The sequence below is a fragment of the Ursus arctos genome, unplaced genomic scaffold, assembly GCF_023065955.2.
Source record: "Ursus arctos isolate Adak ecotype North America unplaced genomic scaffold, UrsArc2.0 scaffold_23, whole genome shotgun sequence".
In the NCBI taxonomy this organism is placed as follows: domain Eukaryota; kingdom Metazoa; phylum Chordata; class Mammalia; order Carnivora; family Ursidae; genus Ursus; species Ursus arctos.
Genome location: NW_026622908.1, coordinates 5,148,778 through 5,167,376, shown reverse-complemented (window position 1 = coordinate 5,167,376; position 18,599 = coordinate 5,148,778). Strand labels below are relative to the sequence as shown.

The window sequence follows — 18,599 nt, the reverse complement described above, 5'->3', positions numbered from 1 at the left end:
AATTTCTGCGAAATCTAAAATCAGTGGTTGGAGCTTGGTTACCCCACCATTTCCCACTGATTCAAACTCTGCCGGCAGCTTCCCTGCCTTGCCAGACATCCAAAGGCAAATTCTTGAAAATATTCCCTCTGAGAAAACTGCAAAAATCACATTTCCACTAGAGTTCTAAATAACAATTATTTCTCGAAATCACTGTCTTCTATTGAAAGGGAGACGAAGCGTTATAGCATCATTTGGTGATGGTGGTTGTGGTGGTGGGGCTGGGACAGGGTAGGAAGGGGAAGGTCATAGCCAAAAATCTTTTTTTCCTTAGAAACTCCCATGCAAGCAAATCTTGGATCCCTCTCTTTTTAGAAATGACTCACTCTAGCAGTTTAAATAAAACTCATTCTTTTCTACTTTCTCCCCTTTATTAAAAGAGAAAAAAGAATAAGGGTACTGGACTGTCATGAAGCACAGATTTTAAACCAGGTTTCTCACTGACTTTCTTGATGAACCCCCAGGGGGTCTACAGACAAAATTCAAGGTGCCAGTGAATTTGGAAGGGAAACAAATTACATCATTGTTAACTGAAATTTGGCATTTCATTCAGCACCTCCCCAACCTCTCCCCTATCTGTTACTTCTTCCCATTTGTAGGCTTAAATGTGCCATGTAGTCCTTCGATTATTACTACAGACAAGAAACCAGAGTGTTAGTAGGACTTGTGACTTTTCACCAATAGAAACCAGATATTTTCTTACTGCTTTTACATTTGTTGCTGATATCTCGAAATATCACAACCATTTATCACTACTTCAAAATTATGGTAGTTAATAGATTTGCTGCTATATCTTAAAATGTAATGTGTTGATAAAGAAGCACGTATAATATCACATTGTTTTTGTCATTTTGATAGAATTGATTTCCTTTGGATTCTTATGTATTCTATTTTTTAAAAACATCTTTATTGAGATATAATTCACATAACATAAAATTCACCCATTTAAAGTGTATAATTCAATGGGTTAACGATAGGCACAGAACTATGCAACCATCATTATAATCTAATTTTGGAACATTTTCATCACCACAAAAAGAAACCCATACTCATTAGCAATCACTTTCCACTCTCCTCCCTTCTAGCCCCCAGCCCTAGACAACCACTAATCTACTTTCTGTCTTTATAGATTTGCCTATTCCAGACCTTTCAAATAAATGGAATCATGCAGTATGTAGTCTTTTGTGACTAGCTTCTTTCACTTAATGTAATGTTTTTAAGGTTCATCTGAGTTGTACCATGTATCAAGACTTCATTCCTTTCTATTGTCAAAAATATCCCATTGCAATGGATATACCATGTTTGGTTTATTCATACTGCTGGAGATTTAGATTGTTCCAACTTTTTAGCTATTATGAATAATGCTGCTATGAGCATTCATGTACAAATGTTTGTGTAGATGGACATTTTCATTTATAATGGGTTTACCCCTAGAATTGCTGGGTCATATGGTAATTTCATGTTTAACCTTTTGAGGAATTGCCAGACTGTTGTCCAAAGCGGTTGTGCTATTTTTTTTTTTAAAGATTTTTATTTATTTATTCGACAGAGATAGAGACAGCCAGCGAGAGAGGGAACACAAGCAGGGGGAGTGGGAGAGGAAGAAGCAGGCTCATAGCGGAGGAGCCTGACGTGGGGCTCGATCCCATAACGCCGGGATCACACCCTGAGCCGAAGGCAGACGCTTAACCGCTGTGCCACCCAGGCGCCCCTGTGCTATTTTTTTTTTAAGATTTTATTTATTTATTTGACAGAGATAGAGACAGCCAGCGAGAGAGGGAACACAAGCAGGGGGAGCGGGAGAGGAAGAAGCAGGCTCATAGCGGAGGAGCCTGATGTGGGGCTCGATCCCACAACACCAGGATCACGCCCTGAGCCGAAGGCAGAGGCTTCACTGCTGTGCCACCCAGGCGCCCCAGCGGTTGTACTATTTTATACCACCAGCAGTGTTCGCTAGTTCCGATTTCTCAATATCCTATCTCTTGTTAGTGTGTATCTTTTTGTGTATAGCATCCTAGTAGGTATGAAGTAGTATCTCCTTGTGGTTTTGATCTGCATTTCCCTAATGGCTAATAACGCTTCACATTTTTTCATGCAGTTATTGTGGTATCTAAACAGGGTGTCTCTTGATCGGATGGGGTCCCCCAAATGTGGGGCAACAATAGGATGGAAGCCAGTGGCATGGGCAGTAAAAGCATTCACGTGAGGCAGAACAAAGGAGACAGAAGTTTATTGAACGTACTGTAGAAGAGTGGCAGGCAGGACAGCAGGGGAGAGGCTGTCTGCAACGAAGCAGTGGGTAGGGCTGTTTTTAAAGAGGGGAGGTGAAGAGGTATGGCAACGTCTGGAATTCTCCCTTTTTTGGTAACTGTGCCTGGTTGTAAGTAGCCCATTGGTTAGTTAGGGTCTATGGATATCTGGAGGTGGGTCCCCCAGTGGGCCTTCTCTACATTCCATTGCTCAAGCTCTTTGCCTGAAAGCAGGCTCCACAGTTATGGGCCATTTGTATTTCTTCTTTGAAGAAATATTTATTCAAATTCTTTGCGCATTCTTTAATTGGAACGTTTGCCCTTAATTATTGAGCTGTAAGAGTTCTTTATATATTCTGAATAGAAGTCCCCTATCATATGTATAATTTGGAAATATTGTCTCCCATTCTTTGGGTTGCCTTTTCACTCACTTGGTATTATTTGCAGCAGAGAAGCTTTTCCTTTTTTTGGAAGTAGTACGATTTATTTTTTATCTTTGTGGCTTGTGCTTTTGATGTCATATCTAAGAAACCAATACCTCAGTAATGATTGCACAACTCTGTGAATATACCAAAAACTACCGAATTATACATTTTAAATGAGTGAATTATATGTGGCTTAATCTAAGAGAGATAAGCTTTAAAAAATAGCAAAAGAAAAGAAGAGGTAGACTTAGAAAAATTCAGACCTTGGTGTCACTGGTCATCTCTGTACATAAACCAATAAAACCTCCTTATTGTTTAAAAATAAGGCACCTGGCTGCCTCGGATGGAAGAGCATTTGACTCTTGATCTCCGGGTTTGTGAGTTTAAGCCCCACAGTGAGTGTAGAGATTACTTAGAAAAAAAATTAAAAAAAAAAAAATATATATATATATATATATATACATTTTTTAAAATCAATAAATCAGGTCCTAAAATTAGACCATGATAATGGTTGCACAACTCTGTAAATATACTAAAACTGTATACACTTTAAATGGATGGATTTTATGGTATATAGAGATTATATTTCGATAAAGGTGTTTTCAAAAAGACAGAAGAAACCATTCCCTAATCTACAGTCATACTCATGTTTACTCATGTTTTCCTCTAAGAATTATATCGTTTTAGTTCTACATTTAGTTTTTTATCCATTCTGAGTTAATTTTTGTTTATGCTGTAAGGAAGGAGTCCAACTTCATATATTTTATTTTATGCTCTTTAAAAAAAATTTTTTTTTATTTATTTATCTATTTTAGAAGGAGAGAGAGAGCATGCGGCAGGGGGAGCAGAAGGACAGGGAGAGGAAGAATCTCAAGCAGACTCCCCGCTGAGTGCGGAGCCTGCCGCAGGGCTGGATCTCAGGACCCTGAGATCACTACCCCAGTCAAAATCAAGAGTTGGCCACTCAACCGACTGAGCCACCCAAGCGCCCCTTATTTTATGCTCTTAAGAACATTATTTTGAGAGGCACTTGGGTGGCTCAGTCGGTTAAGCATCTGCCTTTGGCTCAGATTATGATCCCAGGATTCTGGGCTGGAGCCCTGTGCCGGGCTCCCCACTCATCAGGGAGCCTGCTTTTCCCTCTCCCTCTGCCCCTCCCCCCTGCTCATGTCCTCTCTTTCTCTCAAGTAAGTAAATAAAATCTTTAAAAAAAAAAAAAGAACATTATTTTGAAATGGAGTTCATAGGCTTCACCAGACTGACAAGGTGATTCATGGTACAGAAAAAATGAGGAAGGGACACCTGGGTGGCTCAGTCGTTAAGCGTCTGCCTTCCGCTCAGGGCGTGATCCTGGCGTTCTGGAATCGAGCCCCACATCAGGCTCCTCTTCTGGGAGCCTGCTTCTTCCTCTCCCACTCCCCCTGGTTGTGTTCCCTCTCTCGCTGGCTGTCTCTCTCTCTGTCGAATGAATAAATAAAATCTTAAAAAAAAAAAAAAAAGAAAAAATGAGGAATCTTTGCTTTAGAAATTGGACAGTACTCTTACTTCTCTGGGCCTCAGTTCCCTCCTCTGGAAAATTCATGGGTGGAATTGAATTGGGAGGTCCCTTCCAGTTCTATGGTGCCTTTTATTGTGCAGACATTATGGGTAGAGATCAATGACTCTTCTCTTAAGAAAATACCAGTTGCTTCTAAGTACTTTTTTTAAAGGAAGCCATGCTCTGGCAATCACCCGAGGGCTCAGCCAGAGCTTTATGAAGTGTTTTAAGGGGTAGAGGTGACACAATAGGGGAAGGAAATGTTTTCTGTTGAAAAGCAGTCAATTGCCTTCAACAAGTCTCCAACAAACTGGGAAAAGATTTTTTTCCTCTGGTTTCAGCTGAATGCCAGCTTTTGGAGGGTAAATAGAACAGCCTAGATGAAAGGGTAATAGACACCCCCACATGAGGGAGGGCATTGTTTGTACAAAGTTAGCAGGAGGAGAGATGCCAAGCATGCAACGGAGCCACTGGCACTAAAGTCATCAAAGGGGAAGAAAAATCAGGAAAATACAATAAAATCTTTAGTTTTGCGATGATAAAGGTAATTTTACAATTGTTGCTCCATATTATTCACTTGTTTCTTAAATTTTAAACACGGTATAGAAGGTGTTACATATTGCTTGGGTTTAGTGTTACATATTGCTTGGGATTAGTTCTTTCAAAACTAATCAAATAATTATGAAAAAAATCATTTGCATTTTCAAAGGCTTTAGCATTACATTCTATAAGCTATTTGATCATTGTCTATATGCACTGCAATTTTTCCTGGAATCTATTTCTCTACAACAGAACTACTGATAATAATAATTACAAAAAGGAAGCAAACTGTCTGCAAAAATTCCATTAAATATGGAGTTTAAAAAAGACTATAGGATATTTGCAGAAGGGCTAGCATATTCTTCTGAGGCTTTCAAACTACCCTGATGCATAGGCCATGCTAAATTCTCCACGTTTTTGCAAATTTCGCATGTCCTATGTTGACATCCTTTTAAATTAACAGTATCCCTTATCAAGGACGGGGAGAAAATCCTTAGAGGCTCGAAAGTCAGGACTTTCACTTTTCCTTTCCCCAGCCTTTTTTCCTCAGGCTTTTTCCCCCTTCCAAGAAGTACCAACAGTGTGGGGAAGAGGAAGAGTGTGCGCAGAGAGGCAGCAGGGTCAGGGCTCGAGAGCCCTGCCAAGCTAGTCAAAGGTCAGCACGGAAGGGACTGTCTGTGAGAGGACAAGGAAGCTGAACTTCTCGTGAGCCAGCCCAACTGGATGGCAGCCAATCTCTGTCTCCTTCCTGGGCCGCCTGGACCTCTCCAGGGCTCTGTGTGGCCCTGTATAAAAAAAAAAATACTCTGTAGAAATAGGGTCTAGTTTCACCTTTTTAGGTGAACAGACTGAGCCAGGTTTCAGCAGGGGGTCAAGGGACAGAGGACAGAGAGGACCAAACTGGTATTTGCTCTGTCAGAAACGTACAGGCTTATTTGGAAAGACTGAAACTAAATAAAGACTTCTTATGAGCGTAGGACTAGAGTTGTGAAATCTGGTCAAAGGGTTTCATGCAAGGATGCCTATATATATATATATATATACACACACACACACACACACACATATACACGTATATGCATACGTTCTCATGGTGATGGGGAAAAGTAAAGAAAAATGCAATATTCTAATTAGGAGAGAAAGCTATTATTTTGCATAAATTCATAACATTTCTCATACCAGCAATTTTCTTTTTATACTGGAACACAGGAATGGTGCTCCCAAGTTTTTGCCCCTCTCAAAATGAAAAGGGAGTAAAATTCTTTCCACAGAAATAAAAACACTTAAGGAAAAAAAAAGCATTAAGCCAACATTAGATGACTTAGTAAAAAACAATCTTCCTCTTTAATTGGGTTTTTCTTCAGATTTTCTAGGAAGAAAAACTGACGTCTACCTTGATTTGTTTGTTACTTATTTGCTTTCATAAATTGTTTTCCCACATTTGCTTCCTGGGGGGAGTACTATTTTATCGTTCTGTGAAAATCTGATGGTAAGCCATCAGGTATCAGTTGTTAGTAAGGTAATGTTTATAAAACTGGGGCCCCTGGGTGGCTCAGTCAGTTGAGCGTCTGCCTTTGGCTCAGGTCATGATCCCAGGGTCCTGGGATCGAGCTGCATGTGGGGATCTCTGCTAGCGGGAGTCTGCTTCTCAATCGCCCTGCTGCTCCTGCTGCTTGTACTCTATCTCTGTCAAATAAATAAATAAAATCTTTAAAAAAAATGTGTAAAACTGAAAAACAAACACGTATGTCCAGAAATGATGGGACTTTTTGCTCATTATGCACTGAGGTGCTATCAGCCTGTATTCTGGAAATGTGCACTGAACCGTAAGTGCTATCTGATCTCTCCCGAGGACATGATCTTTCCCAAATGCCTGTCTGGTTCACTGTCTTTGTCATGGGAGGAAGAATCCTGAAGAGTGGGTCCAGCAGGGAGGAATGTTACCCAAGCTAGCCTGAGACACCATAGCTGGATGGAGAGTCCCCAGTTTTCATCATCCTGTTTGCAAGGAGACAAGGTCACGGCACAGAAGACAACCTTGTGCGTTTGTGGGCCAGGCAAATGCAGAGAAGTAAGTGGTGAAGCTGAGATCAGGTGAGTGAAGACCTGAACAGAGTGAGGTGGGTGGAGAGGGTCAAGGGTAGTGTTTCAGTTCTGAAGCCACAAACAGGAAGCAGGGCCAGAGTGCCTCTTTTATGTCAACCGTTGAGAGAGTTCTATTGCTTGGAGTAGACACCCAGCACTCCAGGCTAAACACTGAAAATCAATAGGTCTATCAGACCTATTTGTATTCACTCTTTTAAATTCTTTCTTTTCATCTCAGTGCTGTGATAGCTTTTTATCCTTTCATTCTTCTTTCCACAGTTCCTGTTTTTAAACTCCATTCTCTACGGTTCTAGGTTCCTTTGAGTTTTTTGGTTTTGTTTTCATGAAGGGCTTTGCGAAGCTAGCGCTTTTCCCTTTCTTTTTCCCCTTTGTTCCTGTAGTCTGACCTGGAAACCAGGACTTTATGTTGGCCTAGATTTTTCAGGTCTCTAATCAACTCTGTGGAAAGTGAAATAGCTTGGCAACAGGCATAATAATAATAATAATTAAAAATAACAGTGAGCACAGAACTAAGAAATGAGATTCAAAAATAAGAAGGAAAGTGATAGAGAGTCATAGGCTTTCATGCAAAAATATCTATTCTGGCCAACTTAGAAGCACCCTTACAAATCAGTTCATAGCATCTCTCTACGTGGAGAAAAGCAAAACCATTGGGAAATACTGCCTTCAAGTGTAAAGTTTGCTTTGTGTATTACCTTCTGGTGAAATTCCCATATATAAACAAACCGTTGAAAACCCATGATGAAAACAATGGCTGCCACTAGTAAGATTTCCAAGGGTCCTTGTAAAACGTAGAGTAGATTTGTTTTGCTGGCACAACTACTTCAGAGAAGTTCTCACTTAAGTCCACGCATGGTCATTTTATATCTCCCATTTATGCATTCTAGTTTGCTGAACGTAAGTCTTGTCAATGAGCTATTTTAAAAAATACTTTTCAAAGTTACCCACACCCTAAACTGCAGAACTGCTGTGTGTATACAAATGCTCTGGAAAGGCACAAGTCAGGTATTGGGTGTAGGCACAGGACAAACCGCATGGTCTGCCTTGGCAGCCCTGTCCTCACCTGCAAGCTGCCCACACACACTCCCTTCCAAACGGTGCTCTTGTGATGCCAGTTGGCTAGCTGAGCTACTCTGGGCGGAAGCCTATGGGAGGGGAGGGGGAAGGTGTTGTGGATAAATATTTTATAAACTAAACTTTACGCTTAAAATTTGATTTACTCTTTCAACCAATTCACTCTCTAAGTCCCATCTCTTAAAACCTTGGACACTGAGGAGTTAAAAGGGTATGGAAGCTGGTGTAGCCTGGGGCTGTCATCCAAGGCCAGCAGAAAAGGCAGCAGGAAGGGTTTGGTCCTGGCTAGGCTACAGACAGGCCATCTGGATGCAGGGAAGGCCTAGAATGCCAGAAACAGCTTTTCTTTTTGGTGTTAGGCTTCATTAAGTTCAGCCTGGGGAGAGTCTTTTTGGTTTAAGACCCAAACTGAGAGTCTTCTTTGAATAGGGATTTGATATTTTGAATTTTATGGAGCAAACACCCACTACATATAGTCTTTTGGTAAGGAAAGTCACAAAAAGTAACGTACATGAGTAAGCATATTTTTATAAGGATGTAGACCAGACTCCTAGATTTATAAATACACAGAAACTATGTGTAGTCTTTAAATAATTTTGCTAGGAATAGATAAATCTGAATAGGTTGCCTGAAAAAAAAATGGTTATTATATTGTACCAGTCTGTGATTCTGATAAAGAATTATTTTATTGTTTTTTCTACAGTTCACCTGAAAAAGCAGCTTCAACACACTGGCATTACTTTTAGGTCTTTAAAATTATTTTCTTTCCATTTTTGTTTTATATTTAATTATATTACATTTGGCATAAAGTTGGCGTAGGCCAGTTATAATTCCTTTCACAGGAAATTTTCTTTAGTAAAATTTAAAAAAGAAAAAATGCTGCAGGGAAATTATAGCAACTTCCTACTCTATATCACTCATGAACATACACTCTTTTTGGAAACCACCCTCTTTAAAAGATACGATCTATTCCTCCCTAGCTATAGCAGTCTGCTTTAGATTTGTATGTGTTATTCTTAACAATTAAAGGAAAAGGTGAATGTAAATTCACTTGGACAAAACAAAACAGGAAAGAGAATATTATCCTTAAGAGAATTCTTACCTTAAGGAAGAGAAATGCACGTATCTTTCTGGGTGGGGAAGGGGGGCGGCAGACTTTTTTCCTCTCCAAGGCATTAATTGCCACCTAGCAGCAGAGAAGGGAATTGCGCACTAACTTTGGACTTCCAGCTCAATTGGTTTTAAAAGGCACGTTACTTCTTTTTTTTTAAGATTTTTTTTTTTTAATAATTTCAACACCCAACATGGGACCTGAACCCACAACCCCAAGATCAAGAGTTGCCCGCTCCACAGAGTAAGCCAGCCAGGTGCTCTTAAAGGGCACGTTACTTTTTTTTTTTTTTTTAAGATTTTATTTCTTTATTTGCAAGAGAGAGAGAGCGAGCGCGCTCCACACTGGAGCACAAGCACAAGAGGGGCAGAGGGAGAAGCAGACTCCCTGCTGAGCGGGGAGCCCCGTGCAGGACTCCATCCCAGGACCCTGGGATCATGACCTGAGCCAAAGGCAGATGCTTAACCAAGTGAGCCACCCAGGCAAATGGCACGTTACTTTTATCATTACCAATATTTAAAGAATTATTGGCCTACTGGTAGATTAGGGACTGAATTTTTTCTCTCTCGTCATGAGAAAAAAAAAGAAATACAACCCATGAAAAATTTTGGCTTATTTATAGGAATGCTCTTTCCATCATAAAATGTCTTGTTTTTTTGTTTGTTTCTCAATGGCTACCCTTGCCACCTCAGCAATAGGCCAAAGGAAAAGAAATGCTGAAGCCACCCTGACACTAAAAAGTTCTGGCTTTGGCTTATTAAAGGAAGAAATGCCCTTTTTAAATACAGAAAGTGGTTTCCCAAATAATCTCGGGGTAGATTTTTATTAAAAAAAAAAAAAAAAAAAAAAAAAAGATCCGAATGGATTTTATTTTGCTAGGATGGTAAGAGGTCATTTATTTTGAAAATCAGGAGACATCTTCCTATAAAGGATGAAATAATTTCTAGACCAAAGGATTATTCAAATCTGTTGAAGAAGGACATCCTTATTTCAAACTTTATCGACCACATGTTACTTTTATAGCAGTCAGCCATACTGGATGCCAAAGCTTTAAAGAAGAGTCTCTATCATTGTGTTTCATAGATCTTGGCAGCTAAATAAAAATAACTTCTTTCTCCAAAGAAGACCTACAGATGGCCAACAGACACATGAGAAAGTGTTCAATATCACTCATCATCAGGGAAATGCAAATCCAAACCACAATGAGATATCACCTCACACCTGTCAGAGTGGCTAATATCAAAAACACAAGAAACAACAAGTGTTGACAAGGATGTGGAAAAAAAGGAACCCTTGTACACTGTTCGTGGGAATGCAAACTGGTACAGCCACTGTGGAAGACAGTATGGAGGTTCCTCAAAATATTAAACACAGAACTACCCTACAATCCAGTAATCGCACTACTGGGTATTTACACAAAAAATACAAAAGCACTAATTCAAAGGGATACATGCACCCCTATGTTTATTGCAGCATTATTTACCATAGCTAAACTATGAAAACTGCCCAAGTGTCCACTGATTAATGAATGGATAAAGAAGATGTGGGGTATATACACAATGGAATATTACTCAGTCATCAAAAAGAATGAAATCTTGCCATTTGCAACAACATGGATGGAGCTAGAGAGTATAATGCTAAGCAAAATAAGTCAGTCAGCAAGACACTATATGATTTCACTCATATGTGAAATTTAAAAAACAAAACAAATGAGGAAAGGAAAAAAAAGACAAACTAAGAAATAGACTCTTTTTTTTTAACTAAGCTTTATGTCCAACATGATGCTTGAACTCACAATCCCGAGATCAAGAGTTGCACGCTCTACCAACTGAGCCAGTCAACCAAGAAATAGACTCTTAACTATAGAGAACAAACTGGTGGTTACCAGAGGGGAGGTGGGTGAGGAGATGGGTGAAATAGGTGATTGGGATTAAGGAATACATTTCTCATGATGAAAAATAAGTTACACTTTTAGCCAGGAATGTTTTTTTTCAAGTTGTTAGTTTCTGAAGTCCTCCTAAATATTTAGTTTTGCTTGAATCTCCTTTGAAAGTGTTTATTTATTTATTTATTTATTTATTTATTTAAAACTTCTTTTTTTTAAGATTTATTTATTTATTTGACAGAGAGCGCGCACAAGAGAGCATGAGCAGGGGGAGGGGCAGAGGGAGGAGAAGCAGATTCCCCGCTGAGCGGGGAGCCTGATGTGGGACTTGATCCCAGGACCCTGAGATCATGACCTGAGCCGAAGGCAGATGCTTAACCTACTGAGCCACCCAGGCACCCCATTATTTTATTTATTTATTTAAGATACTATATATGGGGGGAGGGAGTCAGTCACTCACTGGACACTTTAGTTTGCCACTTTTTATCTAGCTAAATAATAGGTATTGCTACTCTACCAATTCTATGAGTATATTATCACCAAGGCAACCAGCAACATTTTGGAAGACAAATGCTGGGGGTTTTTTTGTTTTGTTTTGTTTTGTTTTAAAGATTTTATTTATTTATTTGAGAGAGACAGAATGAGAGAGAGAGTGAGCATGAGAGGGGGGAGGATCAGAGGGAGAAGCAGACTCCCTGCTAAGCAGGGAACCCGATGTGGGACTTGATCCTGGAACTCCAGGATCATGACCTGAGCTGAAGGCAGTCGTTTAACCAACTAAGCCACCCAGGTGCCCCAAACGCTGGTTTTAAAATAATAATAGTAGCTAATATTTTATTGAGTATTTACCATGTGCCAGACAGTGTGTTAAGCATTTTAAATGAAAAATTCACTTAGTCATCACAATAATCATAAAAGATATTAGCCAATATTATCTCTATTTTATTTTATCTTTTTATTTTTATTCTTTTTTTAATAAAATTTTTTTATTACGTTATGTTAGTCACCATACAGTACATCCTTAGTTTTTGATGTATTTTTATTCTTTTTAAAGATCTTATTTATTTATTTGACAGAGAGCAAATGAGTACAAGCAGGGGAGCAGCAGAGGGAGGGGGAGAAGCAGGCTCCCTGGAGCTCATGACCTGAGTCGAAGGCAGACACTTAACCGACCGAGCCACCCAGGTGCCCCTTAAAGATTTTATTTTTAAGTAATCTCTACACCCAGGGTGGGGCTCGAACTCACAACCCCAAGATCAAGAGTCATGCGCTTTACTGAGTAAGCCAGTCAGGAGCCCTTGGTGACTCCCAATTTTAGATCTGCAGCCTCCATCTCTCCACTGAACTGCAACTCACATACCAACAAACTATGCCTTAACTCCACTAGGAAGTCCAACAGACATCCCAAAGTTGAAATGTACAAAACTGCATCATCATCTTCTCTCCCAAAACCTGCTCCTCCTATCTCTCCTTCCTTGCAGTTCACTGTGACTCCATTCTTCAGCTGCTTAGGCCATTAACATTCATCTTGTCAAAACCTCTCTTTCTCTTACCTGCCACATCCAATCCATCAGCAAAGTACTGTTGGCTCTGCCTTCAAAATATATGCAGAATCCAACTGTGTCCCACCATCTCAGCTCTGGTCTAAGCCATTGTCTTCTCTCACTTGGATTACTGTAAGAGCCTTGATCTTGTTAGCCTGCTTGGCCGCCTACAATCTGTTCTCAACACATGGGTCAGGATAATCTTTTTTAAATGTCAGTCATAGGGTACTTGGCTGCCTCAGTTGGAAGAGTTTGTGACTCTTGATCTTGGGGTCATGAGTTCGAGCCCCACATTAGGTGTACAGATTACTTAAAAATAAATAAACTTAAAAAAAATAAAGTGTTAGTCATGACATTTCTGTATTCAATACCCTCTAGCAGCTTTCTATCTCTCTCAAAGTCTTTACTGTGGCCTGAAGGCCCTATATGATCTGTAACCCTCATCCCATTTCCTTTCTGATTTCATGTCATTATATTCTTCCTCCGGAATTTTTGTCTGTTTACCGAGGTATTCTTAGTAACTTAGTGATAATGCTTAGTATATAGTAAGATCAACAAATATTGAATGAATGAAAAAAATCTGATTCTAGAACTTTTCCTTTTCATCATTCCTTTCCATGCATATATTGGTGACTCTGTGAGTTGAAGGTGGTTGGCTGGACTCTTCTTATATCAAAGCCTCACTTGTGGACCAACAGAAGAGACATTTGGTCTCTTAGGGTATTAATGGTTTTCAGTTCCTTTAAGCATGATGTGGGGACTCTGCTCAGGGTACAACCTCATTCTTAACCAGTAGCTGCAAAATTGATCAATAAGGGTATTTGGTAGAAAGAATAGACCAGAAAAGCAGTACTACTTCTCTGATTTAAAGGTCATTGTTTGTTCGTTCAGGATTTTTTAGAATTAAATAAAAATAAATTTTAATAAGAGCCAAGTTGAAATTTTCCCATGGACATGTAACATTCATTGTTACTCAACTATCTAGATGACATTATGTAATAATTGCTTCATTTCTGGAAAAAATATTTCTAAACAACTCAAGTATGCCAATGGCTTTTGTACAGGCCTCACTTTTGGTAATACTGAGGGAGGGGAAATTATATTATAGATTTTAGATAAGATTCTAAATTGTTACTCTTCTAAATTATGTCTATCAGTTCCAATTGCCCTGTTCTAAGCTTTAGTTATTACCAGAAGAGAACCTTAGCTTCTGAATAAATAGAAAAAACAAAAATAAAAAGGTAGTAGTAAATACAGATAAGGCTGCCTTTAGAGTGAGCTATTAGTTAAACGTCAGTTAAATAAATTATGATACATTCGTATGATGGAGGATCCTACTGTTCTACAGACATTTAAAAGCATGAAATGTGACACGAAATGTTTGTGGTACAATGTTTAAATAAAAAAGCCGGGGAAAAATAAGCATTTATCATTTGATATAAATTTTAGTAACACATTATTTTGTTGAGATTTTAACTCTATGTGTTCTCCTAGTCCCCTACCCCTTGCCCCCATACCATCAGGTATCTAGACCCTCATATTTTTGTAAGGCAAAAAGCAAAAGCTGCTTAGAGACAACATAGGCTCTTGCTGTCTTTTGAAATGCGAAGGTGGGGGGGGGAGACGACAGGAATGCCTTTGAAAGTGAGGTGGAAGAGAGATTCCTCAAGACTTAGAAGTCTGAAATCCAAAGGTTGAGTGAGCAGCTAAGTCTTCCGTCTTGCTCCGTGACAGAGCCCAGGATGATGGCAAAACCTCAAAGGGTAAGGCTGCACCTGGGTGCTGGGGCTGCCAGATTCACTCATTTGATTCCAGATTCTTGAGTTCCAAGGGTGGTAAAGGAATATTGTAGTCATTAGACCAGAAGGGAAGATGGCATAAAAGGAAATCTCAGCAGTAAATCAATGTGGACAGACAACTAAATAATTTCCAGGTACAGGGCAACTGGGTGGCTCAGGTCATGATCTCAGGGCTCTGGGATGCAGCCCCGCACCATCACATCACATCAGGGCTCACTGCTCAGCAGGGAGTCTGCTTATATAAATATAAATTCTCCACTTACGCAGTCTCTTTAGCTCGCTCAAATAAATGAAAGATAAAACCTTTAAAAAATAATAATTTCCAGGTACTTCCACAATAATTAAGGCCCTAGAAACTTCATACAATCTTGGGTGGAGAGGAAATGCTCAGTAACTGAGAATTAACTTTCCCACCAGCATGGCAGGGTTGGAGCTCAGGATTAGATTCAGGTTGATCTAAAGAAATGCAATATTTATTTCTATGGAATGAGAGCCACACCTACCATACACATATGCATATACAGTGTATTGCATATTATAAATATTAGAAAATATACTCTCAGAATAATTTCCTTCCTTTCTTTAGCTACATAGGGGAAAAAATCACTTAAATATTAACAGTGATTTTTCTCTACCTAGTGAATTATAAGGGATTTTTTTCATACTGTTTGCCAGTTGAAAAAGTTTAAATAAATGTGTATTCCTTTTATTATTGGAAAAAAATTATAAAACCAACCATAAGCTCAGACTTTTTTTTTCCTGTATATTTGAGCAGGTAAAAAACAGGGAAGGGCATATATCATAATCTTAGGTTCTAGTTCCCAGCTGTTTCAGACCTACCAATTTAACATTCTTAGAGGTATAATATAAATTCAACTTCAGGAAAAGAAAACAGCGTTTTCTCACACTTAAAAAAAAAAAAAAGTATTGTATAGCTCCTGTACCCTGTAAAAATTTTAAATATGATTGAATCAGTCAGGGTCCCAGCAGGATACAGATGGCACACTTAAAAGGCACAACTAAAGAGAATGTAATCAGAATGTGGGCAGGGAAACAGCAAGAGATGAGATGGTACCAGTACCACTGCCAACTAGTGGCCAATATGGAGGAAGGGAGGGTACTAAATACCCTGATCTCTTTCTCCCATTGCCTTCTGATCTCCTGCTACTGCCCTCCATCAGCTGAGTTCAACCAGAAGCCAGAAGGCAAAGGGACATTGCTGAAGATCTACTGGGGCAACGGAGACTACCTAGCACAGAAACATCAAGGTGCAAGCAATCCTACAAATTTGCTATAAATATTTCCAAATTTAGGGATTAAGAGGTACAAACTTCTGGGGCGCCTGGGTAGCGCAGTCGTTAAGCGTCTGCCTTCGGCTCAGGGCGTGATCCCGGCGTTCTGGGATCGAGTCCCACATCAGGCTCCTCGGCTAGGAGCCTGCTTCTTCCTCTCCCACTCCCCTGCTGTGTTCCCTCTCTTGCTGGCTGTCTCTCTGTCACATAAATAAATAAAATCTTTAAAAAAAAAAAAAAAGAGGTACAAACTTCTAGTTATAAAACAAATCACAGGGATGAAGAGTACAGCATAGGGTATATTGTCAATAATATTGTAATAACTCTGTACGGTGGGTGGGCGGTGACTACATTTACTGTCGTGAGCATCTTGTAACATATATAATTGTCGGATCGCTATGTTGTACCTGAAACTAATATAATATTATATGTCAATTATACTTCAATTAAAAAAAATTTTTTAAATAGAAAAAAATACTTCCAAAGTTAAAGATTTCTACTAGAAGAGTACTCGAAAGACAGTTTTAGACATTAATCTTTGGTACTGTGCAGTACATTTGAAATTATTACAATTGCTAAAGCACTTTTATTCATTCCTAACTTTATAAACTATATTGAGCATTCCATTTGTATGACACCATATATATAAATATAAATAAATAAAACATAGGCCCTGTCTTCCAGGAGCTTATAATTTAATAGATGGAGACAATATGGAAACAAACAGGTGCAATTGTTCTATGTATGTAGCAGGATGTTAAAATGAGACTCTTTCTATCTCACTTTTGTCCGTGCCTCTAAGAAAGTAAATTATTCCCACATTCCACAAAAAGTGGAAGGCCACCAAAGCGGAAATTGAAAAAAATGCGGGGGGCTGCCTTTGCAACCCCTACTTGTCCATCCACTTCTAAGTCAGAAAAAAGTTGAATTTCAAAAGACTTTGAGAGGGTTTTCAGTGCAGTGTGTTGACATTGCTTTTTCCTCACCTCATGCCTAGGGAGAGGAACTGTAATGGAACTTTGATACATGGCCCTTAGAGCTGGGGGTTCTGGGGGTCACAGTGGATTAATGTCAGGATCATATCTGAGGAAATCATTCATTCAATACTTACAGAACACTTATTAAGTACAGGTACTATTCTAGGCACAGGTGACTACAGCAGTGAATGAAATACATGAAAATCCCCTGCTTTCATGGAGCCAACATTCTAGTGGAATCTGGACAAGCAAAGATGGCTGGCTAACTGCAAAGATGAGTTCTGAGTTTGGTCAAAATCTATACTCCCAGAGGTGTGAGGCAAAGCCACTCTGGATATCTGGATCAGACACCGGCTACTGAAGAAAGTCAAGTGGAAGAGTAGAGACTTCCACAGAAAGAAGCTTGAGGCATATAGCACAGATGCCGGCAACGGACATGGAGCTGATTGCCAGATGACATATATTTACCCAAGTGCAAGTAAGAGATTGCCAGTATTTGCTCATCAGGATAAGGTGAGGATAGAGATGTTTCCAAAGAATGCATAAAGTAACAAGTGTCAAGTGTAAACACCTGTTAAGCTCAGAGAGCATCAACCCTTAATTGCAGAACTGTATTAGGCATGTTAAGAACTCTCTTGCCCTGGGGCGCCTGGGTGGCACAGCGGTTAAGCGTCTGCCTTCGGCTCAGGGCGTGATCCCGGCATTATGGGATCGAGCCCCACATCAGGCTCTTCCGCTATGAGCCTGCTTCTTCCTCTCCCACTCCCCCTGCTTGTGTTCCCTCTCTCGCTGGCTGTCTCTATCTCTATCGAATAAATAAATAAATAAAATCTTTAAAAAAAAAAAAAAAAAGAACTCTCTTGCCCTTCCCTCTGTTCCTACTTGGGAGAAGTAAGGCAACCTACTCGGTGTTGGTAATGGGTAGGGATATTAAAAAAGAAATTTTAGGTAGGGACACAGAAACGAAGTCAATCATTCCCCTTTTGCCATGGCAGGCCCAAGCTGGAGGGAAGAGGCTTCACTCCTAAAGATTTTATTATTATACTGAACGTATTAATTACCGATCTGAGGCTGTTGAATTCACTAGTTAATACTGGTCATATTTGTGCCGTGTTTCATTCACGGAGCAGGTAGGAATTAACTCCACTGGCTGTGGTTTTTGTTTTTGTTTTTTAAGGGAGAGAGAGCTCGAGAACACGCGTGCTGGGGGAGTGTGGGAGGGGATGAAGGAGAAAGAATCTTCAGCAGTCTCCACGCTCAGCATAGAGCCCCACTCTGGGCTCAATCTCATGACTCTGAGACCATGACCCAAGCCAAAATCAAAAGTCCGACGCTTAACTGGCTGAACCACCCAGGCACCCCATCCCCTGGGTGTGTTTAAATATATGGGGGAAAATAATAAGTTATTTGCAAATTGCACCCTACACATCTCATTTGTACAATGTACCAATTACAGCTGCTAAACAGAGTAACATATTGAGATTTATATGCCCATGGAAAAAAATTTCAACTTGGTTTTTATTTAGCATTTACTTTTTATTTGATTCTAAAAAAGCCTGGCATAGGGGTACCTGGGTAGCTCAGTCAGCTAAGCCTCTGCCTTTGACTCAGGTCATGATCTCAAGGTCCTGAGATGGAGCCCTGTATCGAGCTCCCTGCTCAGCAGGGAATCTCCTTCTCCTTCTGCCTCTCCCCTTAACCTGCTTGTGCTCTTTCTCTCGCCCACTGTCTCTCTCAAATAAATAATAAAATTTAAAAAAAAAGAAATAAAAAAAGTCTGACATAAATTAACCAATGACCTTTAAATTGAAGAAGTAGTGCTATATTTGCTGACCCAGTCTTCCTACCAAATATCTTTAATGACCAATTTTTCAGCTCTTGGTTAAGGACCAAGATGTATCCCAAGCCAAATCCCCAAAACATGCAGAGGAGCTGAAAGTCATATAGAAACTTTATAAGTACTCAGGACCTTCGGTTTTGACAAAAAGGACAACCAAATGCCCCTTCCGATGGCTCATAAG

At 39.7% G+C, this 18,599-nt stretch overlaps 1 long non-coding RNA gene across 1 annotated transcript in view; it reads right to left on the bottom strand.

The window, feature by feature from the left end:
* LOC130544674 (uncharacterized) overlaps positions 1-18,599 on the bottom strand; it is a 104,910-nt gene that overhangs the window by 83,542 nt on the left and 2,769 nt on the right. The gene's annotated exons all lie outside the window — the stretch shown is intronic.